General features: G+C 37.0%; 1 protein-coding gene and 1 long non-coding RNA gene across 9 annotated transcripts in view; one reads left to right on the top strand and one right to left on the bottom strand.

The window, feature by feature from the left end:
• The window catches only part of LOC117322879, an 88,071-nt gene that overhangs the window by 14,568 nt on the left and 46,129 nt on the right, over positions 1-27,374 (bottom strand). For 2 of the 8 annotated variants that reach the window (XR_004531606.1, XR_004531607.1), the window contains exon 12: positions 14,277-14,416. The exons of the other annotated variants lie outside the window; for them this stretch is intronic. The gene's annotated coding sequence lies outside the window, so the exon portion shown is untranslated. The remainder of the gene's footprint in view (positions 1-14,276; positions 14,417-27,374) is intronic. 8 annotated transcript variants of the gene reach the window in all.
• Positions 19,537-20,526, top strand: LOC117322881. The gene is made up of 3 exons (XR_004531608.1): positions 19,537-19,585; positions 19,786-19,911; positions 20,412-20,526. It is a non-coding gene; the product is annotated as an uncharacterized LOC117322881 (long non-coding RNA).

The raw sequence follows: 27,374 nt of genomic DNA, 5'->3' as shown, positions 1-27,374 counted from the left end.
TCCCAGAGGGATCTTGGCGCCCACCATTGAAGGATCTTTATAGGTTCCATGTCAGATTGATCTTTTCTCTACTTTTCCCTTCCTCTAAGTCTTACTAATCTGTGTAAATTCAGAAACAGCCCTCTAGTACTTTTCAAACAAGGGGAACCTATATATAAAATTTAAGATTTAGCGATAATGGCTGCCAAAATGCAACACCAGGGACCAAGGGGAACCTACATATGAAATTTGAGAAAGATCCCTTCAGTACCTTCTGTAAAATAGCGATAACAAACTTTAATTGTCAAAAATACAAGATGGCTGCCTGTCGGGCAGGTTGTTTTCTGACTGGTCTCAAAATCCAATATGCATAACTAGGCACAGAGGGCAACCTACAAATGAAATTTCAGAAAGATCCCTTCAGCAATTTCTGATAAATAGCGATAACAAATTTCAATTGTCAAAATCCAAGATGGCTGCCTGTCGGCCATGTTGTTTTCCTATTGGTCCCAAGATGCAATATGCAGAACTACAGACCAAGGGGAACTTACAAAAACGTTTGAGAAAGATCCCTTCAGTACTTTCTCAGAAATAGCAATAACAAACTTCAATTGTCAAAATCCAAGATGGCTGCCTGTCGGCCATATTGTTTTACGATTAGTCTCAAAATGCAATATGCATAACTACAGACCAAGGGAAACCTACATATGAAATTTGAGAAAGATCCCTTCAGCACTTTCTTAGAAATAGCGATAACAAGTTTCAATTGTCAAAATCCAAGATGGCTGCCTGTCGGCCATGTTGTTTTACGATTAGTCTCAAAATGCAATATGCATAACTAGGCACCGAGGGGAACCTACAGATGAAAATTTGAGAAAGATCCCTTCATTACTTTCTGAGAAATAGCGATAACAAACTTCAATTGTCAAAATCTAAGATGGCTGCCTGTCGGCCATGTTGTTTTCCGATAGGTCTCAAAATGTAATATGCATAACTAGGCACCAAGGGGAACCTACATATGAAATTTGAGAAAGATCCCTTCAGTACTTTCTGAGAAATAGCGATAACAAACTTCAATTGTCAAAATCAAGATGGCTGCCTGTCGGCCATGTTGTTTTCCGATTGGTCTCAAAATGCAATATGCATAACTAGGCACCAAGGGGAATTTACATATGAAATTTGAGAAAGATCCCTTCAGTACTTTCTCAGGAATAGCGATAACAAACTTCAATTTTCAAAATCCAAGATGGCTGCCTGTCGGCCATGTTGTTTTCCGATTGGTCTCAAAATGCAATATGCATAACTAGGCACCAAGGGGAGCCTACATATGAAATTTGAGAAAGATCCCTTCAGTACTTTCTCAGAAATAGCGATAACAAACTTCAATTATCAAAATCCAAGATGGCTGCCTGTCGGCCATGTTGTTTTCCGATTGGTCTCAAAATGCAATATGCATAACTAGGTACCAAGGGGAACATACATATGAAATTTGAGAAAAATCCCTTTTGTACTTAATCAGAAATAGCGATAACAAACTTCAATTGTCAAAATCCAAGATGGCTGCCTGTCGGCCATGTTGTTTTCCGATTGGTCTCAAAATGCAATATGCATAACTAGACACCAAGGGGAACATACATATGAAATTTGAGAAAAATCCCTTCAGTACTTTCTGAGGATTAGCGATAACAAGAATTGTTTACGGACGGACGGACGGAGGGACGGACGGACGGAGGGACGGACGGACGGACGGAGGGACGGACGGACGGACGACGGACCACGGACGCAGGGCGATTTGAAAAGCCCACCATCTGATGATGGTGGGCTAAAAACCTTTCCTGTGCCCCAACTTAAGATTGACCAATGTAAAACAACTTCCCCTCTTTGAATTGAGTTTGCTGTGGCTGCATGTGGACATTTTGCATCTCTGTGAATCAGTATAAATTGTCCTATCAAACACTTTTGGCAATAGAATCAACTTCTGTCATTGTGGACATGGTAAGGATATGTGCAACCTATCTACATCTGCATGTTGAAAGTTCTGTAAATAATTTACATAAACAAACAGAAGATGGACTCAGTGACATTGCCCAGATGAAGATTTCCAAGGGTGAACAATAAATGGTGAGTGGTGAGATTTATAATAACATACAAATAATGCTTCAATTGATATAAGAATAATTTACTGATCTAAAATAAATATACAACTGTAATTCTATGAAATTTTAGGTGAAAAAAATACTGAGCTATAACGCTAGCACATCTAACAAACAAGAGGCCCAATGGGCCCGAATCGCTCACCTGCAATGCAGTGATCTTTTCATATATGGATCCTGCAGTTATTTGAAAGCATGCTACAGGACCAATATAATGTCCCTCTGCACTTTGGCTTTTCACTAAAAGTCATTTAAAGATTTAAGGATACTTGATCGACGTGACCTTGAATGTGAGTCAGGGTCATTCATTTGAAAAAACTTGGTAGCCCTTCACTCCAGCATGCTACAGACCCAATATTAACTCCATGGGACTCTTGGTTATTGAGAAGAAGACGTTTCAAGATTTTTAGCCTTTTTGACTCCTGTGACCTTGAATGAAGGTCTAGGTCATTCATTTGAACAAACTTGGTAGCCCTTCACCCCAGCATGCTACAGGCCAAATATTAGGTCTCTGGGACTGTTGGTTATTGAGAAGAAGTCGTTTAAAAATGTTGGCCTTTTTGACTCCAGTGACCTTGAATGAAGGTCAAGGTCATTCATTTGAACAAACTTGGTAGCCCTTTACCCCAGCATGCTACAGGCCAAATATTAGGTCTCTGGGACTCTTGGTTATTGAGAATAAGTTGTTTAAATATTTTAGCCTTTTTGACTCCTGTGACCTTGAATGAAGGTCAAGGTCATTCATTTGAACAAACTTGGGAGCCCTTCACCCCAGCATGCTACAGGCCAAATATTAGGTCTCTGGGACTCTTGGTTATTGAGAAGAAGTTGTTTAAAGATTTTAGCCTTTTTGACTCCTGTGACCTTGAATGAAGGTCAAGGTCATTCATTTGACAAACTTGGTAGCCCTTCACCCCAGCATGCTACAGACCCAATATCAAGTCCCTGGGTCTTTTTGCAATTTAGAAGAAGTCATTTAAATTTTTTTTAGCATATTTGACCCCTGTGACCTTGAATGAAAGTCAAGGTCATTCATTTGAACAAACTTGGTAGCCCTTCACCCCAGCATGCTACAGACCCAATATCAACTCCCTGGGACTCTTGGTTATTGAGAAGAAGTTGTTTAAAGATTTTAGCCTTTTTGACCCCTGTGACCTTGAATGAAGGTCAACGTTATTCATTTGAACAAACTTGGTAGCCCTTCACCCCAGCATGCTACAGGCCCAATAATATTAGGTCTCTGGGCCTTTTGGTTATTGAGAAGAAGTTGCTTGAATGGAAAAGTTGATGCCGGACGGACGGACGACGGACGCCGCGCCACGGCATAAGCTCACTTGCCCTTCGGGCAGGTGAGCTAAAAACAAAAACTTCTTGTATATTTTATCTATGACAACTGAAAAGCCTAGAAAATTTGAACATAATATTTGAGAAATGTGAATTTCAAAATAGTTTTAAGACAAACTGACCATAAAACCCGTATATAAAACTAACCATGCTTTTGTTTATAACACAGCACTGGCATCATACAAAATTTTACTCTATGGATAGTCAACTTGTGAAATATCTTTGATTTAGTCAAAGAAAAGAGAATGGAATAAGATATAGATGTTCATATATAAAAGTTCATATCTATAAGGTGCTTTATTGTAACAGCAGTACTGCTCTGAATGATATAAATACAGACTTTTACATTAATTTGATGTTTTGATTTATTTTTGCTGCATTAAATTTATTTTTACCTCAGAGCTAGACTATTTAGCTTGCAGCAAGCTTGCATAAAGTAGCTTACCGCAAGCTTGCATCTAGCTTACCGCAAGCTTGCATCTAGCTGACCGCAAGCTTGCACTCGGTTAAGGTCTCTGTATCTCTTGGTCATTGAGAAATCACTGTTTAAATATTTTAACAAATCTGACACCTGAGACCTTTAATATCAAGGTCATTCATTAAAATAAACTTGGTAAATCTTTGTCCAATGCATATGCTACAGGCCTAGTATCTGGTCTCTTGGCCACTTCATTATTAAAATAACTTTTTTAATGATTTTAGCTTATTTGAGCTATATGACCTTGAATGTAGATCAAGGTCATTAATTTCAACAAACACGATAGCCCTTCATGCTACAGACCCATTATAAACTCCCTGAGTCTTTTGGTTATTGAGAAGAAGTCATTTAAATATTTCAGCTTATTTGACCTGCAGATATCAGGTCTCTATGTCTCACAGTTATTGAGAAGAAGTTGTTTAAAGGAAAAAGTTCATGCCGAATGGCAAGACGGCAGCATAAGCTAATTCGACCTTCGGGCAGGTGAGATAAAAATCAGGAAAATTGGATCATTAATGAAGTCAGAGGAACAAGGATGGTGCAAATCTATAGTAACAGTGACCTTCTTTTTTACCCAAGGTGGTTGAAATACAAACTCATACAAGAAATGATACATGCAGTTGTAAGTAATTGTATGAAGTTTCAGGAAAATTGGATCATTAATGAAATCAGCTAGTAGAGTGAGGTCGTTGAAATCTATTTATATCAACAGTGACCTCATTTTTGACCCCATGTGATGAAATGGAGACATGTACAAGAGATGTTGGTTGTTAGTAAGTTTATCGTGTTTCAGGTTAATCAGTGGAAAAATAGCCTCTTGATCCCACCTTTATGTCAATAATAAAGTGATCAAGCTTAGGGGTCAGACACTGGGGTTAATTTTTCATTCTCGGTTATAGGAACATGTGAATTAAGCCCTTGTGCTAGCGAGGGGATAACAACCGACCATCATCAGAAGTCCTCTTTACCCAAGGGTGCTCCAGACCAAATGTGGTCAAAATCCATTTGAATAATGTCAATGTCACAGACCATTTGATGAAAATCTCTTTATCTAAACAGAATTAAGACTGGGGAGTTTGTAATTTCTCTCTATTTATCTTATTGGCCCTGCCTTTCTTCCCACAGGGGTCAGATCTCCATTTAGATAAGACCTCTCAAAACCTGCCACATCCTTAAGTGACATTAAACAAAACAAGGGCCAATGGGCCCGAATTACTCACCTGCAATGCAGTGTTCCTTTCATATATTGACCCTGCAGTCTTTTAAGTCTGTTGGCATTTTAAATGTTTAAATCATGGTTTATTTGACCCTCATGACATTGAATGTAGGTCAAGACCATAATGCTTGCTCAAATATTTTAGCCATTTATTGCAGCATGCTACAGGGTCAATATCAGGTCTATGGGCCTTTGGGTTATTGAGAAGTCATTTAAAGATTTTAGCATATTTGACCCCTTAGACCTTGAAAGTAGGTCAAGGTCATTAATGTGAACAAACTTGGTAGCCCTTCATCCTAGTATGCTACAGGCCCTATACCAGGTCTCTGCGCCTTTTGGTTATTCAGAAGAAGTCATTTGAAGATTTTATCCTATTTGCCCCCTGTGACCTTGAATGTAGGTCAAGGTCATTCAATTGAACAAACTTCATATCCAATCATCCCAGCATACTACAGGCCCAATACCAGGTCTCTGGGCCTTTAGGTTATTCAGAGTAAGTTGTTTAAAGATATCAGTCTAATTGACCCCTGTGGTGTTGAATGTAGGTCAACTTTATTCATTTGAACAAACTTGGTAGCCCTTTATTCCAGCATGCTACAGGCCCATTATCAACTCCCTCGGACTCTTGGTTATTGAGAAGTAGCCGTTTAAGATTTTAGGCTATTTGAACCCTGTGACCTTGAATGTGGGTGAAGGTCATTCATTTGAACAACCTTGGTAGCCCTTCACCCTAGCATGCTTAAGATCCAATATCAACTCGCTGAGACTCTTGGTTATTTACAAAAAGTCGTTTAAAGATTTTAGGCTTTTTGACCCCTGCTACCTTGAATGAAAGTCAACTTCATTCATTTGAACAAACTTGGTAGCCCTTTATTCCAGCATACTACAGGCCCAATATCAACTCCCTGGGACTCTTGGTTATTGAGAAGTATTTTTTTTTTAAGATTTTAGGCTATTTGAACCCTGTGACCTTGAATGAAGGTCCCTTGAATGAAGGTCAACTTCATTCATTTGAACAAGCTTGGTAGTCCTTCATCCTAGCATGCTACAGGTCCAATATTAGGTCTCTGGGCCTATTGGTTATTGAGAAGAAGTTGTTTAAATGGAAAAGTTGACAATGAACGGATGGACGGACCACGGATGACGCACCACGACATAAGCTCACTTGCTCTTCAGGCAGGTGAGCTAATCAACCAAACCAAACCACCTGTGGGATAGCAACTCCTGACCAAATTCTATCAAAATCATGTAAACAGCATTCTGGAACACGTGAATGAGTTTCTTTATATTATATACCCATTTAAAGATATATTGGTTTGTTTGAAACTGTATACATAGAAATTGAATAAAATAAAAAAAAACATAATACAAATGTATATGTAAATGTTGTTGTTTTTTTAATTTGTAATGTCAGGTTTTGATTATATATTCTGATCACTTCACAAGGTTAAGTAATTCAAGCTTTCACCAATAAAGAAAACGGTGTTTGCTATTTGAACTGGCAGGGCCCTCTGGTGGCAGTTAAAATTACAAGGAGGAGGTAAATTATCTCAAATAACAATGTTTATGTTTGAGATAAATGTCTACGTGTCATCCATGACTTCACAAGGGTTACACACTAGGTAATACTTGTTTATTACAGGTGAAAATATTTACAACTCAACAATGAATTCCAACTGTAAATCCCCAGCACAACACAGAAGGAAGATAAACGAAGTAAGTGAATATGAACGAAATTGTATTTCTTAATCTTCCTGTAGTCAAAAGGTTCATATGTCAAATCCTTATCATACACAGCCAGTGATTCTTATGGTTGTTAGTTATAGACTTTTCTTATAAAAAATAGAAAACCTTTCAAAACCTTCTTATCTGAAATCTCAAAAGATGAAAATAACCTTAAGCTTCATTTTATTTAAATTGTTTTAATACAAGTAGTACCTGAAACTGTAGTAGATCAAGTGATAAGTGCCTAAGTGTGTATGTGGTATTTAGGTAAGTGTCACCCCAACATTTGTCCTAAACTACAACCAATAGGAAATCAGGAATACCAGTGCTATTATTACAGTATGATGCCTACGTTTTGACGTCAGTTTACCGACTGAGCAGGAAGTTTATTTCAAATTGATGCATAGCGTAACATGAAACCAGGTGGAAAATACACAAACATGTACACAAGTAAAACTATTTTAGGCTGTGTTTCCCCACCAATCCCAAGGAGTCCTGAACAAGTGTTATTATCAGCACATTATCTAATTGTTTATTTTTTGTACTGTTGGAATTTTTCTTTTTTAATATAAAGTATTTGTAGTTTTAATTAGTCTGAAAAAACCAGAAATTATGGTTATATACATACAGTATCATGGCCCATCAACCATTATAGGATCCAATATGACAATGATAAGAATACTGGTATACTTTTTGTGCTTAGTAGCATACAGTAAGTTAAAACTTTATGTCTTCAGTGTAAAAAAAATATCTGGTTTCAATTCTGGTAAGATGAAAAACTAACAGTGCAAATGAAGCCTCAACTTTTTTTGCTACATTTTTCAATCAAATTCAAAAAATTCTACTGATTAAATACATATGAAAAATTAATGGCATAACTTAAGGCTTATCAATTAATATGTTTTCATAGTAAATGTCACATTATGACTATAAATTATTTTGTATGTATATGCGCTGAATTGATTTGTAAGGAGGCAGTATTGTAATATTATATAAATGTCTAGAGTATACTTTCCTGTGGTGTTTACTGTTACATGTACTAGTGAGACACAACTACGTCACTCTCTGGGGCGAAAGTGTCACTCTCTGGGGGAAAAGTGTCACCCTCTGGGAGAAAAGTGTCACTCTCTGGGGAAATAGTCACTCTCCAGGTAAAGTGTCACTCTCTGGGAGAAAAGTGTCACTCTCTGGGGAAAGTGTCACTCTCTGGGAGAAAAGTGTCACTCTCCAGGTAAAGTGTCACTCTCCGGGGGAAAGTGTCACTCTCCAGGTAAAGTGTCACTCTCCAGGTAAAGTGTCACTCTCCGGGAGAAAGTGTCACGCTCCCGGGGAAAGTGTCACTCTCCAGGTAAAGTGTCACTCTCCGGGTAAAGTGTCACTCTCCAGGTAAAGTGTCACTCTCCGGAGGAATGTATCACTCTCAGGGGAAAGTATCATAACATATTAAGTAAATTACATATCATTGAAAAACCATACCTAAACAAAATTCCAATATCAAGTTGTATCACCAACCATGATTGTTTTATTGACCATAAGTTTAAAGGTATAATAATAATAAAGACACAATTTTAACTAATTCTCACTTGATTTTAATTCGTCATATTAACATATCACCTCAAATAAGTGTCTTGATTTATTATTTATTTGAAAAAAATACCAAATTTAACTTGTCACTCAACATTACAATTGGGATGAAAAAAGTTTCCACAACTCATAACTATTATCATGTTTATCTAAAGTTGTTACCAGTTTTTTAAAAAGAAAATATCTTAACAGTTTCTTGTTTTCTTTAAAATATGATTAACGTACAATGTATAATGTATGGTGATGATTTTACTAAATCTAGATCATTTACATATGTACAAAGAGCAGTTTATGATTTTTTTAGTTCATGTACATACCTGGTATATATATAATGTAATTAATTTTGTTTGTATATCTTTGTCACTTTGAAGAACTACATTATGAAAATCATATTAACGAAACTACAAAGATTAAGACACCTAGACTTAAGCTTGTGTCTCAATTTTCTAGAGTTTCCAAAGATCTGAGCTAGAATCTGTCAATCTCCATATCCTTGCATGACAGACAAAATTCTGACCTGACTTAGACTTCAGAGCAGTTTTATTAAGAGACTTTCAGAAAAGATTTTTGGACTTAATGGTAAAATGTGAAGATTTCTTGTTGTTTACTGAAACATATATACAAATAAATAATATAGCACCGTCATGACTTAAAAAATACTGACCAGTTCAAAGGCCAACAAAAGACACCATGGGTCTGTATCTTGTTGAATAACATACTTGATCCCTGACCTTAGAAAGGATTGTACAAAAGACTCAAGAAATTAGCACCTTTCAATAAAAATTCAGAGATTAACATTGAGTAGAGCTTAAATTGAATTAAAACTACATCCTTATCTTACTAAACAACTTTTATATTAAGAAACAGAAAAAAAAAAATCATGAATTTTTTCATCTCTGAGAACCAAAATTATATTGTTTTAAATAAAATCTTTCAGTTAATGCATTGGACACTTGTCGTACTCCATGGACTACCTCGAAGTGTGGTGGACGAATACTTGATGTTACGACTGAGTTCTGCTGTAACAATCAATCCCACAGGAAAGACATCAACAGCTGTTGCTGTGTTGATACCATATCAGGTGAGATAACTCTCACTTAGATACAGCCTTCGACTCTCACTTAGATACAGACTTCAACTCTCACTTAGATACAGCCTTCAACTCTCACTTAGATACAGCCTTCAACTCTCACTTAGATACAGCCTTCGACTCTCACTTAGATACAGACTTCAACTCTCACTTAGATACAGCCTTCGACTCTCACTTATATACAGCCTTCGACTCTCACTTAGATACAGCCTTCGACTCTCACTTAGATACAGCCTTCAACTCTCACTTAGATACAGCCTTCAACTCTCACTTAGATACAGCCTTCAACTCTCACTTAGATAAGCCTTCGACTCTCACTTAGATACAGCCTTCAACTCTCACTTAGATACAGCCTTCGACTCTCACTTAGATACAGCCTTCGACTCTCACTTAGATACAGCCTTCGACTCTCACTTAGATACAGCCTTCGACTCTCACTTAGATACAGCCTTCGACTCTCACTTAGATACAGCCTTCGACTCTCACTTAGATACAGCCTTCGACTCTCACTTAGATACAGCCTTCAACTCTCACTTAGATACAGCCTTCGACTCTCACTTAGATACAGCCTTCAACTCTCACTTAGATACAGCCTTCGACTCTCACTTAGATACAGCCTTCGACTCTCACTTAGATACAGCCTTCAACTCTCACTTATATACAGACTTCAACTCTCACTTAGATACAGCCTTCGACTCTCACTTAGATACAGCCTTCAACTCTCACTTAGATACAGCCTTCAACTCTCACTTAGATACAGCCTTCAACTCTCACTTAGATACAGCCTTCGACTCTCACTTATATACAGCCTTCAACTCTCACTTAGATACAGCCTTCAACTCTCACTTAGATACAGCCTTCAACTCTCACTTAGATACAGCCTTCAACTCTCACTTAGATACAGCCTTGAACTCACGGACAAGGTTATTCATCTAAACATGATATATACATACAACAGGGATCTTGGCACCCATCATTGAATGATCTATTTGTTTTACATATATGATCTTTTTTCTACTTCGATGATCTGATAACAATAAAGCCCTCATATGAAATCTAAGAGACATCTTAGAGAAGAATTTTCTGTGAATAAGAAAAAACAAAGCTAAACATTAACTGTCAGAACATTTACTTTCTGGATCAGACTCAAAATCCAATGGGCACAACTAGGGGCCAAGGGAAGCCTTACCATATGAAGCTTGAGAGGAACAAACATGAAATGCAAGAGATATCTAACAAGAACTTTTTTTTGTGAATTAGAAATCTTAACACAAAACTTTAACTGTCAGTCAATTGGTTTTCTGGAACAAGCTCAAAATAAAGTTAGAACACTGAGAGGCACAACAAGTGCTCCGGGGGTATGTGCCGCCATCATGTGGCAATTAGGGAGCAAACTATACCTCCTACACATCCGCTCTCCATATCTATTGTCAGCTAAATACCTGTATAAAACTCGTTTGTTATATTTGATTTGTTTCATTTTAATCTTAAAACTTTGGGCTAATAATTCATAGCTATAATCAAAAATAATTGTTGATTTTTTATAAAAACCCCACATATTTAGTAATTTCTGCCAGGTTAACATTTGTATATTCTGTTAACATTAAAGTTCTTACAGTGAAAATGATTGATTCTATTGTAGGTATTGAAGTCTTCCACACAAAGGATATGATCTGCTGTCAAGGCCAGTTGTTCAATGCGACCAACAGTTTTGGGGAGAGGCAAGAATGCTGTGGGGCAGAAGTGTACAGGAAATCAGACCCAGAAAAAAAATGTTGCACTCCTCATACACATGTTGCTGTGCTTGGGAACTCATTGTCGCGACTATATCGTTACAATCCAGGTAAGCATTCAATAACTTTTCAAACTAATAACCTCACATTTTTTTTTTGGATGGTGCAGATAACATCCATCTTGAAATTCTTCATCAATCAATTTAAAAGTTTCAATCATATGTGATAATAGCCATTGATGACTGATTTTTTTTTCAATTTAATTTTCTATTTCAATACACTCCTGGAACTATTAATTTCAGATACATTTATTTAATTTTTGATTGGCTAACACTTGAAGGCTGCTTCATGATGTCCTGGAAATGATAATGCACAATAAGTGTAGTTTGCAGTTGTTTTGTTATATTCTTGAAAATGTATAAAGATTTTTATCAATTTATTGCTTTGAAAGAATAAACCTAATCATTATTTTTTTATGACTTGCAATATTTCCATACATTTCCAAATTTGTCAGCTTTGCATAATAATTAGCGGCATTTTAAATTAGGTCATATCTTTACACCACACCTGAAAGAACACACATCGACACGAAATAGGTAAATTCATCCTCAGAAAAACTTATCTATTGTGGTAGAAACAGGTCACACAAACGAGTGTTTCGTTAAAGCTCTTGTTTTTGTAACTTTTGAAAAATAACTAACTAGAGTGAAAGAAATACCATATTCAACAACCACTCGTTGTGTAGCCTCTATATACAACAACCACTCGTTGTGTAACCTCTATATACAACAACCACTCGTTGTGTAACCTCTATATACAACAACCACTCGTTGTGTAACCTCTATATACAACAACCACTCGTTGTGTAGCCTCTATATACAACAACCACTCGTTGTGTAATCTCTATATACAACAACCACTCGTTGTGTAACCTCCATATACAACAACCACTCGTTGTGTAGCCTCTATATACAACAACCACTCGTTGTGTAGCCTCTATATACAACAACCACTCGTTGTGTAGCCTCTATATACAACAACCACTCGTTGTGTAGCCTATATATACAACAACCACTCGTTGTGTAACCTCTATATACAACAACCACTCGTTGTGTAGCCTCTATATACAACAACCACTCGTTGTGTAACCTCTATATACAACAACCACTCGTTGTGTAACCTCTATATACAACAACCACTCGTTGTGTAACCTCTATTTATTTTCGGAGAGTGTGGTAGTTTTTACTAGTTATTCTACAGAACAGCAGGATATAAATGCAGGTATACAGGCTTATTACTGGGCATTGGGTAATTGCGTGATAAATGATATTTCAGTAAAGTGAAAAGAATTGAACCACATGATTAAAAAAAAAGTCCCGGTCAAAGGTCACCGTGTCAACCAATCAAAACACATTTAGGGTTTATTCCAAGTGTGGTATAAACTGAATGTTCCATGCCCTTGGGAGTTGAATAACACCCACCTATTGTGGTAGAAACCCAAATGAATAACAATGGCTTTGATGTGAATATTAATCATTGATATAAAATTATGGGCCATGGAGGTGTATCGGTGGCGTGATGTTAGGTAGATATATGTAGTTCATGAGTTAGGGCGATTCAATAAGGCAGAGGTGTTCTGAATTCAAACCTCGCACTCAGTGTTGTTTGGTGGTTGCAAACCAATCACCTTTAGGCAATACATGTACGTAGTTTGAAAGGCAGCCATTAGCCATGAACAGTGCTGGATGCAGAGTTTAAATTTGGGTAAGCTTCACTTGCAGGCCAAAACACATGTTGATTTTCTCACAGCACTGAGAACTATATAATTAATGATGGCCGGTGAACAGTAATATTATGACAGTCTGAGAACTATATAATTAATGATGGCTGGTGTACAGTAATATTATGACAGTCTGAGAACTATATAATTAATTATGGCCGGTGTACAGTAATATTATGACAGTCTGAGAACTATATAATTAATGATGGCCGGTGTACAGTAATATTATGACAGTCTGAGAACTATATAATTAATGATGGCCGGTGTACAGTAATATTATGACAGTCTAAGAACTATATAATTAATGATGGCCGGTGTACAGTAATATTATGAGTCTGAGAACTATATAATTAATGATGGCCGGTGTACAGTAATATTATGAGTCTGAGAACTATATAATTAATGATGGCCGGTGAACAGTAATATTATGACAGACTGAGAACTATATAATTAATGATGGCCGGTGTACAGTAATATTATGACAGTGTGAGAACTATATAATTAATGATGGCCGGTGTACAGTAATATTATGACAGACTGAGGACTATATAATTAATGATGGCCGGTGTACAGTAATATTATGACAGTCTAAGAACTATATAATTAATGATGGCCGGTGTACAGTAATATTATGACAGACTGAGAACTATATAATTAATGATGGCCGGTGTACAGTAATATTATGAGTCTGAGAACTATATAATTAATGATGGCCGGTGTACAGTAATATTATGACAGTCTGAGAACTATATAATTAATGATGGCCGGTGTACAGTAATATTATGACAGACTGAGAACTATATAATTAATGATGGCCGGTCTGAGAACTATATAATTAATGACGGCCGGTGTACAGTAATATTATGACAGTCTGAGAACTATATAATTAATGATGGCCGGTGTACAGTAATATTATGACTGTCTTATAACTATATAATTAATGATGGCCGGTGTACAGTAATATTATGACAGTCTGAGAACTATATAATTAATGATGGCCGGTGTACAGTAATATTATGACTGTCTTATAACTATATAATTAATGATGGCCGGTGTACAGTAATATTATGACAGTCTGAGAACTATATAATTAATGATGGCCGGTGTACAGTAATATTATGACAGTCTGAGAACTATATAATTAATGATGGCCGGTGTAATATATGATGTACTTATTTAAGCTAATTTCCTTACCTAGATCTGTACCCATTCTGGAAAACTTCTTCATGCTGTGGTAGCAGCTTGATCGACCAAAAGTCACAAAAGTGTTGCAGAGATACTATCAGTCCAATAACAGGGAACACTTCTCATTGGCATTGCTGCAATACAACTGCCTACAATGATAGAAACCACTGGTGCAATAAGGACAATGTTATCCTGCCACATTTTGACGATCTGTGTAACGGAACACGGTACGACCAACGTCAGAACACATGCTGTAATGGTAATCTCTACCCATATCATAACACGCACCAGTTTAAATGTTGTGGAAGTAATATCAGGAACATCGAGATAGAGCAATGTTGTGACGAAAGTCTTTCTCTCGTCATTTCTGAAAGTAGGACATGCTGTGGATCGCTACCTACAGGTAAAACACAATTACATACCTGTTTTGTCCTGTGTTCAGATTTCTTCTTTGATACATGAACAAATGTCTTGTTTCAATTTACTGTTTGACACCTGAAGTAATTTTTCGTATATTTTTCCCTTTCCTTCATCACATATATATATATTATTTCAGGAATTGATTCATCACTAAAAAGATGCTGTAAAAATCCCCTTGATTCATCTAAAAGACTTGTACATAACATCACAACACCGTATGAGCACTGCTGCGGGGAAGGTCTTTATAACATTGGATCCCAGTTCTGCTGCGAGGGAAAACCCTATCAAACATCCCATTACAAACGATGTGGTAAGAAAATGTCTGAATGGAAACTTGCATGATAATTTTCTTATCCAATATATCAAAATATTCTTTCACCTTTTTAATTTGTTACAAACTCAACAGTTTCACTAGTGTGTCACCCAAGCCATAATCAAAACCAGTAAAAACTGTGTTACATGTATCTACATTGTATGATGCCACTGCATGGGCATTAAACAATCATCTGACTGACCTTTCTACTATTGCAGTTAAATACATACACTGTAGACCATTGGCCATGGTAGTCATCTTGGATTTCGGACCAACCGAAAAAAGTATAAACACTTGGTCATCATACAGTAAAACCTTGTTATACTGTCACCATTGTACCATTATACAGTAAAACCTTATTATACTGTCACCATTATACAGTAAAACCTTGTTATACTGCCGCCATTGTAAAGTAAAACCTTGCTGTACTGTCACCATTATACAGTAAAACTTTGTTATACTGTAACCATTATACAGTCAAACCTTGTTACACTGTCACCATTATACAGTAAAACCTTGCTATACTGTCACCATTATACAGTAAAACCTTGCTATACTGCAACCATTATACAGTAAAACCTTGTTATACTGTAACCATTATACAGTCAAACCTTGTTACACTGTCACCATTATACAGTAAAACCTTGCTATACTGTCACCATTATACAGTAAAACCTTGTTACACTGTCACCATTATACAGTAAAACCTTGTTATACTGTCACCATTATACAGTAAAACCTTGTTATACTGTCACCATTATACAGTAAAACCTTGTTATACTGTCACCATTATACAGTAAAACCTTGTTATACTGCAACCATTTCACAGTAAAACCTTGTTATACTGCCATCATTATATAGTAAAACCTTGTTATACTGCCGCCATTATACAGTAAAACCTTGTTATACTCCAACAATTATACAGTAAAACCTTGTTATACTGTCACCATTATACAGAAAAACCTGGTTATATTCCCATCATTATATAGTGAAACCTTGTTATACTGCCACCATTATACAGTAAAACCTTGTTATACTGTCACCATTATACAGTAAAACCTTGTTATACTGTCACCATTATACAGTAAAACCTTGTTATACTGTCACCATTGTCCAGTAAAACCTTGTTATACTGTCACCATTATACAGTAAAACCTTGTTATACTTTCACCATTGTACAGTAAAACCTTGTTATACTGTCACCATTGTACCATTATACAGTATAAACTTGCTTTACTGCCACCATTATACAGTAAAACCTTGTTATACTGCCACCATTGTAAAGTAAAACCTTGCTATACTGTCACCATTATACAGTAAAACCTTGCTATACTGTCACCATTATACAGTAAAACCTTGTTATACTGTCACCATTATACAGTAAAACCTTGTTATACTGCAACCATTATACAGTAAAACCTTGTTATACTGTCACCATTATACAGTAAAACCTTGCTATATTCCCACCAATGTACAGTAAAACCTTGTTATACTGTCACCATTATACAGTAAAACCTTGTTATACTGTCACCATTGTACAGTAAAACCTTGTTATACTGTCACCATTGTAAAGTAAAACCTTGCTATACTGTCACCATTATACAGTAAAACCTTGCTATACTGTCACCATTATACAGTAAAACCTTGTTATACTGCCGCCATTGTAAAGTAAAACCTTGCTATACTGTCACCATTATACAGTAAAACCTTGCTATACTGTCACCATTATACAGTAAAACCTTGTTATACTGTCACCATTATACAGTAAAACCTTGTTATACTGCAACCATTATACAGTAAAACCTTGTTATACTGTCACCATTATACAGTAAAACCTTGTTATATTCCCACCAATGTACAGTAAAACCTTGTTATACTGTCACCATTATACAGTAAAACCTTGTTATACTGCCACTATAATACAGTAAAACCTTGTTATACTGTCACCATTATACAGTAAAACCTTGTTATACTGTCACCATTATACAGTAAAACCTTGTTATACTCCAACAATTATATAGTAAAACCTTGTTATATTCCCACCATTTTACAGTAAAACCTTGTTATACTGTCACCATTATACAGTGAAACCTTGTTATACTGTCACCATTATACAGTAAAACCTTATTATACTGCCATCATTGTAGTTGTCAATATAATTACAACAAAGGTAGTCAGAGACTTGGTCAAAAAATTATCATAAATTATGATTATAAACCCAATTTCTAAATCTACGGTAATCTTGTTAAGTTGGGTTTTTTATAACAAAAGGAAACGCACAACAGTGTGACATAGTCAGTCACCAGGAAGCATGCTGTGGTGTCCACAAGTTACCTACAAATCGTTACACATGCTGCAACAGACAATACCTGGTGGTGAAGACCTCAAGTAGCCAAGATGAATGTTGTTACAACTTATGGAACAAGTCTGGAGAGTCATACGTGTCCGAGACGCAACAATGTGTGAGGGGAAAAGTAGTGGACAAGGCAAAGCGGTGTGTGAATAACATATACAATGAAAACATGGATCTGTGCTGTGACAACAATTTATTTCCTGGGGTTTTAGATGTAGACAAGGACAACAAATGTTGTGGTTCCCATGTCTACAGCAACAAGACACAACGATGTTGTAGCTTCAGAGTGGTCAATGGCACACAGTAAGTTATCAAATCAAAACTACTGAACTGTTTGTGTATCTGAGGTGGATAAATAGTAATACAAAATCAAATAGGAATTACTTTGTCAATCCGTTGTCCTAAATGTGTACTTTTCTCATCGAAGCCTTGTTTTGAAATTGACATAATATTCGGACCAAATTAATCCATTGGGCTTATCCCTGAGAATGGGCTTATACCTGGTAAAATATGGTACTAATTTGTGCGTCTATCATATGTGTTTACACAAAAACATAACTTAACATTCTAAATTTACCATCATGAAACAAGAAACAAGGCCAATTTTTCACTAATAATTCAAGTACAGTATTGTTTTAGATACACTGAATTGAGATTTCTTATAAACATTAATATCAGTATTTTATAAAAAATGATTATACTAAAAATAAACTCTGAAATTTCAGATGTCCAGGTCCCTCACAAAACACAGCCTGTCATCTCTGTGCTAAAAATAGGAGGGAAGTTGCTGAAAAGATAAAAAATGGATTTTTTGATTCTACCATCTGCAGATTAAAACTTGGTATGTTCTCGAGACATTTCTTAATCCATACAAATACATATACCTGTGGTATACTGGCACTGGGAATGAAAACAGATTCAAAGGTTGGGTTTCAAAATGGCCTAAGATTAGCTGGAATCCACAGTCCTACGTTTACAAAGAGGCATGTAAGCCCAAACATGTACATACACAAGAATATAGTGCATTTCTGTGCCAATTAAAAATGCCCAAAAAGTATGGTTTTGGGGGAAAATGCTACAATATGAATTCTTCATTTTTTTGAGAAAACTGAATATGAACATGATGATAATAACATGTCAGATATATATGCAAATCAAGAAGTTACAATTTTGAATACATTAGGAATAGGCAATATTCCCCTTATCTAAAATGCTTTTAGTTCAAGACTTAAAAGGTTTACCTCAATTTCCCTATTGGGCCCCTCCATCCCTCAATCCTGAAGGTAGCCTTACCCTCTGTATATAACATTAGGTCATCTTTGCCTCATGCTCCAGACCAAATTTCATCAAAATCCATTTAGTTGTTCAGGACTAGAAGGGGTTTAAAGAAGTTAATTAGGTGAGCTGAAATTGGTAGTTACTATTCCTGTGGGGTGTCCTACACTATAAACTGTCAGTATGATGTAACAGGTGGGGTGTCCTACACTATAAACTGTCAGTATGATGTAACAGGTGGGGTGTCCTACAGTATGATGTAACAGGTGGGGTGTCCTACACTATCAACTGTCAGTATGATGTAACAGGTGGGGTGTCCTACACTATAAACTGTCAGTATGATGTAACAGGTGGGGTGTCCTACACTATAAACTGTCAGTATGATGTAACAGGTGGGGTGTCCTACACTATAAACTGTCAGTATGGTGTAACAGGTGGGGTGTCCTACACTATAAACTGTCAGTATGATGTAACAGGTGGGGTGTCCTACACTATAAACTGTCAGTATGATGTAACAGGTGGGGTGTCCTACACTATAAACTGTCAGTATGATGTAACAGGTGGGGTGTCCTACACTATTAACTGTCAGTATGATGTAACAGGTGGGGTGTCCTACAGTATGATGTAACAGGTGGGGTGTCCTACACTATAAACTGTCAGTATGATGTAACAGGTGGGGTGTCCTACAGTATGATGTAACAGGTGGGGTGTCCTACAGTATGATGTAACAGGTGGGGTGTCCTACACTATCAACTGTCAGTATGATGTAACAGGTGGGGTGTCCTACACTATAAACTGTCAGTATGATGTAACAGGTGGGGTGTCCTACAGTATGATGTAACAGGTGGGGTGTCCTACAGTATGATGTAACAGGTGGGGTGTCCTACACTATCAACTGTCAGTATGGTGTAACAGGTGGGGTGTCCTACACTATAAACTGTCAGTATGATGTAACAGGTGGGGTGTCCTACAGTATGATGTAACAGGTGGGGTGTCCTACAGTATGATGTAACAGGTGGGGTGTCCTACACTATTAACTGTCAGTATGGTGTAACAGGTGGGGTGTCCTACACTATAAACTGTCAGTATGATGTAACAGGTGGGGTGTCCTACAGTATGATGTAACAGGTGGGGTGTCCTACAGTATGATGTAACAGGTGGGGTGTCCTACACTATCAACTGTCAGTATGATGTAACAGGTGGGGTGTCCTACACTATAAACTGTCAGTATGATGTAACAGGTGGGGTGTCCTACACTATAAACTGTCAGTATGATGTAACAGGTGGGGTGTCCTACAGTATGATGTAACAGGTGGGGTGTCCTACACTATCAACTGTCAGTATGATGTAACAGGTGGGGTGTCCTACAGTATGATGTAACAGGTGGGGTGTCCTACACTATAAACTGTCAGTATGATGTAACAGGTGGGGTGTCCTACAGTATGATGTAACAGGTGGGGTGTCCTACACTATAAACTGTCAGTATGATGTAACAGGTGGGGTGTCCTACAGTATGATGTAACAGGTGGGGTGTCCTACACTATAAACTGTCAGTATGATGTAACAGGTGGGGTGTCCTACACTATGATGTAACAGGTGGGGTGTCCTACAGTATGATGTAACAGGTGGGGTGTCCTACACTATAAACTGTCAGTATGATGTAACAGGTGGGGTGTCCTACAGTATGATGTAACAGGTGGGGTGTCCTACAGTATGATGTAACAGGTGGGGTGTCCTACACTATGATGTAACAGGTGGGGTGTCCTACAGTATGATGTAACAGGTGGGGTGTCCTACACTATCAACTGTCAGTATGATGTAACAGGTGGGGTGTCCTACACTATAAACTGTCAGTATGATGTAACAGGTGGGGTGTCCTACACTATCAACTGTCAGTATGATGTAACAGGATGGGTGTCATACACTATAAACTGTCAGTATGATGTAACAGGTGGGGTGTCCTACACTATAAACTGTCAGTATGATGTAACAGGTGGGGTGTCCTACAGTATGATGTAACAGGTGGGGTGTCCTACACTATAAACTGTCAGTATGATGTAACAGGTGGGGTGTCCTACACTATAAACTGTCAGTATGATGTAACAGGTGGGGTGTCCTACAGTATGATGTAACAGGTGGGGTGTCCTACACTATAAACTGTCAGTATGATGTAACAGGTGGGGTGTCCTACACTATAAACTGTCAGTATGATGTAACAGGTGGGGTGTCCTACACTATGATGTAACAGGTGGGGTGTCCTACAGTATGATGTAACAGGTGGGGTGTCCTACACTATTAACTGTCAGTATGATGTAACAGGTGGGGTGTCCTACACTATAAACTGTCAGTATGATGTAACAGGTGGGGTGTCCTACAGTATGATGTAACAGGTGGGGTGTCCTACACTATAAACTGTCAGTATGATGTAACAGGTGGGGTGTCCTACACTATAAACTGTCAGTATGATGTAACAGGTGGGGTGTCCTACACTATAAACTGTCAGTATGATGTAACAGGTGGGGTGTCCTACACTATAAACTGTCAGTATGATGTAACAGGTGGGGTGTCCTACACTATAAACTGTCAGTATGATGTAACAGGTGGGGTGTCCTACACTATAAACTGTCAGTATGATGTAACAGGTGGGGTGTCCTACACTATAAACTGTCAGTATGATGTAACAGGTGGGGTGTCCTACACTATAAACTGTCAGTATGATGTAACAGGTGGGGTGTCCTACACTATCAACTCAACATAAGTTTCATATTTTCACAAGAATACAAATACAAAAATAACATGCATTACACGCATGCATCTCGCACACAGGGGAGACTGTCCATGAACATTGATGTGGATAAGACATTAATAACAGTACAAACCAATCCAAACCAATCCACATGGTGGTGTCAGGTCAATGTTACATTGACCTCACACCACTATTATGGTGTCTGACTGCATTATGACATTTATGTGAAACCATTGTGACACTGACTGCACCATTGTGACATCGACTTGACCTCATTGTGAGATTTCAAAGACCTCAATATGACATTGCCCTGAACTCAATGTGATAGACCTGCATGACCTCATTGTGACTGTCCTGACCTTAATATGACATTGCCCTAACCTCAATATAATATATATGACCTCATTGTGACATTGACCTGAACTCACAATGACATTATCCTGACCTAAATGTTTCATTGACTTGAAATCATTGTGATATTGCCCTGACACCATTGTGAAATTTAACCTAACATCACTTTGACATTAACTTGATAAATGTACCTTTGCGACTTTGACCTGACACCACTGACATAAACCTAACACAACTGTGACATTGACTGACCCCTAAGTGACATCAACCTGGTACTATTGTGACATCAACTTAACACCATTGTGACATCAACCTGACCTCAATGTGATATTAATCTGGCCTTATGGTGACAATGACCTTACACCAATGTTACATTTACTGTACGACCTTGTGACAACAATGTATGACATTAACTTGGCATCATTATAGACTGAAAGATATTGAGAAACCATACAATGAGATTTATGGCTTTTTTTCTTCAGCATATGTAGCAGAAGTGCGGCGTCAAACTGTTAACTTTGATGACGAAACTATGAAATATGTGATCCAGCGACCCAGTTGGAACATTTTCAATAGACGGTTTGAGATACATCACAAATACCTGCTCCTTCCATGGACTTGTAGGAAAATTTCTCCAAGATAATTGTGGTATCAAGTAACCCGTACGAGAAGACCAGGGAGTTAAGTTGCTTTGAAAGAGACATTGTCTTACCGTATTCTAAGAGGATAAAACAGGCTGTCAAACAGCGCAAGCTGATTTCCTGTTACCAATACTAGTCCTGAGGTGGCCCTTATAGTTAACTGAGGATTTACAATTATTTCTTCAACAGCAGCAGATTTTTAAGATATCAGAGGTTTCAATTTAGAAAGTCATCTTTTTGTCTTCCTTTTGGAAGAAGTTTGCCTCACTTTGGGCCCAAAAATATATGATCCAAAGTAAATTATGACCGACTTGTGTGTACGTGATTCAAAATAGCTGTGACGGCTAAATTAAAAGTTGAGTTGAGGATTCAGAACGAGCTCCTGGTTCGCATCAAACAACTTAGAAATCAGTTAAAAACTATCTTTAAAAGTGGCATGAGTGGAAAAAATGCACTCTTAACTCTGTATGACTTTGCTCTATGTGATTGCCTGTGCCTCGATTGGTCACTGTATCAAGCATTAGGGTAAGAAATTCCCTATATTGGTCACTGTATCAAGCATTTAGAGTAGGAAATTCCCGATATTGGTCACTGTATGAAGCGTTTAGAGTAAGAAATCCCCTCGATTGGTCACTGTATCAAGCATTTAGAGTAAGAAATTCCCTCGATTGGTCACTGTATCAAGCATTTAGAGTAAGAAATTCCCTCGATTGGTCACTGTATCAAGCATTTAGAGTAAGAAATTCCCTCGATTGGTCACTGTATCAAGCATTTAGAGTAAGAAATTCCCTCGATTGGTCACTGTATGAAGCATTTAGAGTAAGAAATTCCCTATATTGGTCACTGTATGAAGCATTTAGAGTAAGAAATTCCCTCGATTGGTCACTGTATGAAGCATTTAGAGTAGGAAATTCCCTCGATTGGTCACTGTATGAAGCATTTAGAGTATAGGAAATTCCCTCGATTGGTCACTGTATCAAGCATTTAGAGTAGGAAATTCCCTATATTGGTCACTGTATGAAGCGTTTAGAGTAAGAAATCCCCTATATTGGTCACTGTATCAAGCGTTTAGAGTAGGAAATTCCCTCGATTGGTCACTGTATCAAGCATTTAGAGTAGGAAATTCCCTATATTGGTCACTGTATCAAGCGTTTAGAGTATAAGAAATTCCCTCGATTGGTCACTGTATCAAGCATTTAGAGTAAGAAATTCCCTATATTGGTCACTGTATCAAGCATTTAGAGTAAGAAATCCCCTCCATTGGTCACTGTATGTAGCATCTAAAGTAAGAAATTCCCTCGATTGGTCACTGTATGAAGCATCTAGAGTAAGAAATTCCCTCGATTGGTCACTGTATGAAGCGTTTAGAATAGGAAATTCCCTCGATTGGTCACTGTATGAAGCGTTTAGAATAGGAAATTCCCTTTCTTGTATATATTCAGCCTTTCACATTATAAAATGTATTTATAGTTAAAAAGTTCTAATCTGAAGACATACAGGTATATATAGATCCAAATTCTTTCAGTGTGAAAGAAACCAAAAAAACATCTAGTCACAAAATAGCTTCAAGCATCAAGTCAAGATTTCCTGTCAATTTCATCAAATCATATGGCATTAAAAATGCTAACTTATTCATGTATATATTTAGAGTAATTTATTGAAATATGGAAAAATGATTCCAGGTTAGCAATTTTAATCTGCTATACAAATACCATACTGCTTTATGGCTGGTATAGCCTACTGCCAAATACTTGTACAGTATTTAAATGGGATCTATAATAGTTATAATTGATGTATGTTAAAAATCAGTAGGTATTCTACCATGTTTGCTATGTAACGCCAGTTTTGATTGGTTTAAAACCATGTATTATTTTCCAATAACCCAAGCTCTTGCCAATAATACACAGGCGTGAGTCACGGCTGTTACAATTTTAAATATCTAATATTCACCCGTTTCATAAAAGGTTACTATAGCCAAGTGGGCTAATGGGTTAGTCTTTCAATATATTTTTATCACGATGCGAGTTCGAATCCTACGGAGGCCCCCCCCCCCCTCTTTTTTTTTCTTCTTTGTTTTTTGTTTTATTTTTAATTTTCAAAATAAATGCCATATGATAGATGCTCTTGATCGTAGTACTGTATTGCCTGTATAATATCATCAACAAATAATGCAATACTCAAGAAATAAATTACAAGGTTTTCCCGGGGTTTCTTTGCTGTTTTTCTATTAGAAAGAGGTCGATCTCAGAACTAAACAGTACATGGTAGAATAGAAATAATCAACTTTGACTCGTGTATTGTTGCAGGATATACAACTCGGACTCGGATATTTTGCAATTTTAATTAATAACTCAGGCCTGCGGCCTTCGTTATTAATTTAATTGTAAAATATCCTCGTCCTCGTTGTGTATCCTGCAATAATACACGAATCATCGTTAATTATTTCTTAAATAATTAACAGTATAATGTTAATGAGTAAGCAGAAAACAATCATCATTAACTCCTTCATTAAACTTATGATAGTGAAACAAAACAACACAAGGTGTTTCTAAAATAAGTTTAAGGTGTTTCTAAAATAAGTATAAGGTGTTTCTAAAATAAGTTTAAGGTGTTTCTAAAATAAGTTTAAGGTGTTTCTAAAATAAGTTTAAGGTGTTTCTAAAATAAGTTTTTTTACTTTATAGCTGCTTTCCAAAAAACTGTCATACATTTTTCATGTGAACATCAAAGATCCGATGACTTTAAGTCCAATGTTTAAAGGACATTTTTAAACCTTCTTAGAAAGTCAAACAAGTTTGGATTCAAAGCTTACAGTAAAATATTATATATATATAACATTTGACAATCAATATTTTTGAGAAAACCTTTTTTGTACATTGTGTATTTATTTTTGTATTGATGATTTTTATGTATATATTTTTTTTGAATATAAGAATGTTTGTCTCAGGAAGTGTTATATGTACATGCATGCTATCAGTATTAATAATGTGTGTGAAAATTTAACATTAATGCATGCTTTTTTTAACATCATTTCATAATTACAGGACATCTATACAGTTTTAACAGATTGTGTTCTGATTTATCTACAAAGTAAAATGATACTCATGAATATATCTTTATATTCTCTTATAAATACAGATCTCATTATTTTGGAGAATATTTCTACATCTGCATTCAATCAAAGAATGGACTTATTTTTGTTTTATTTATTTATTTAGAGAGAGAGAGAGAGAGAGACAGAGAGAGACAGAGAGAGAGACAGAGACAGAGAGAGACAGAGACAGAGAGAGAGACAGAGAGAGAGAGAGAGAAAGAGACAGAGAGAGACAGAGACAGAGAGAGAGAGAGGTTATATATATTTTTAAGAAAACAATTAAACAAAATTGAATGTTTTTCACTTGTATTGTTTTCTTTTGTCTGTATCACTGTGATACAGACAAATCAGGTGGCACAGTGGACACACTGTTGCTCCTAGGTGGCCAGAGTGGTTGATTGGCACAGTGGTACATCTGCCTTAAACCTAGGTGGCCCTGTTGCCTTAAAACAAGAGATCCCAAAGGGATCTTGGTGTCTACCATCAAGTAACATTTATTGGATAACAACAAAATAACAACACTTCGTCAGGATCATTTCTGGCAAGTTTCAGCTCAACAGCACTGGTGGGACTTGAGAAGAAGTTTAAAATGTGTTTTTCAAGATGGTGGCCATGGCTTCCCAGGTCTATAACTCGAAGACTCGGATAACTCGAAGTTTTTCATGATTCAGATGACAAGTTATCGAGGTCTGGTTGTATACACTTCAGCAAGACAGTCAACTCCACCGTCAGTAGACAGGAGAACTGAAGAAGTTTGTTTATTTTGTTAAACGTCCTATTAACTCTTTCCATACACATCGCAAAAAAATTATTTTACATATCAGAAGCATACCGTATTCATTTGGAAAGATTGTCTAATTCAAAGAATTCAGCCTTCATGCAGGGTTGTTTACATAGGTAACAAAATGGCGGCCTCAAATTTACTTATCATCAAAATAAATTAGAAATACGGTAAATGCTTACACAACAAAAAAACCCGATGTTTTGGCTGCATTACACACATGTGACACATATGCCGATCAACAGGTGTTTTACCATGATTCTGCCCGGTGATTTCATCATATTTCCAAGGAAATGTTCGGTAAAAGAGTTTCTACTTGTTCCATATGATAAAGACTGAACTTTTCTGTGCATTTCCCTTTTTACTCTTAAATCATTTAAAAACAAGCTCCATATTAAATCTGAGAAAAGTCCATCATGGCGTCTCTATGAAATAAGGTTAACAAACGACCACTATTAAAAGTTGATCTAAATGAAATTAAGAAATAACCATGAAGAACTTTCTGACAATTAGCGATAACAAACTTCAACTGTCAAAATTCAAAATGGCCACCTGTCAACCATCTTGTTTCCTGATCAGTATCAAAATGGATCAAGCACAACTAGGGAACAAGGGGAACATACCAATGGAAATTGAGAAAGATCCATGAAGATCCAAACTTTCAGAGGGGATGCAGGATGAAATGTAATTTGATTACTCCTACATTTGATGATGGTAGGCTAAAACACTACTCCTAGGCCCAGCTTGGTGGTCGAGTGGCAAAGACTTGTAACAGTCACTTATACCTTATACTTAGGTGGCCCAGGTGTTTGAGTGGTAAGACAACACCTGCCTTACACCTATGTGGCCAGTGTGGATGAGTGGCACAGTGGCAACACACTTGCCTTACACCTAGGTGGCCAGAGTGGGTGAGTGGCAATACACTTGCCTTAAATCTAGGTGGCCAGAGTGGGTGAGTGGCACAGTGGCAACACACTTGTCTTATACCTAGGTGGCCAGAGTGGGTGAGTGGCACAGTGTCAACACACTTGTCTTATGCCTAGGTGGCCAGAGTGGGTGAGTGGCACAGTGGCAACACACTTGTCTTATGCCTAGGTGGCCAGAGTGGGTGAGTGGCACAGTGGCAACACACC

Source organism: Pecten maximus, chromosome 3 (assembly GCF_902652985.1).
Source record: "Pecten maximus chromosome 3, xPecMax1.1, whole genome shotgun sequence".
NCBI classification, from domain to species: Eukaryota; Metazoa; Mollusca; class Bivalvia; order Pectinida; family Pectinidae; genus Pecten; species Pecten maximus.
This window is presented reverse-complemented; position numbering and strand designations above follow the sequence as displayed.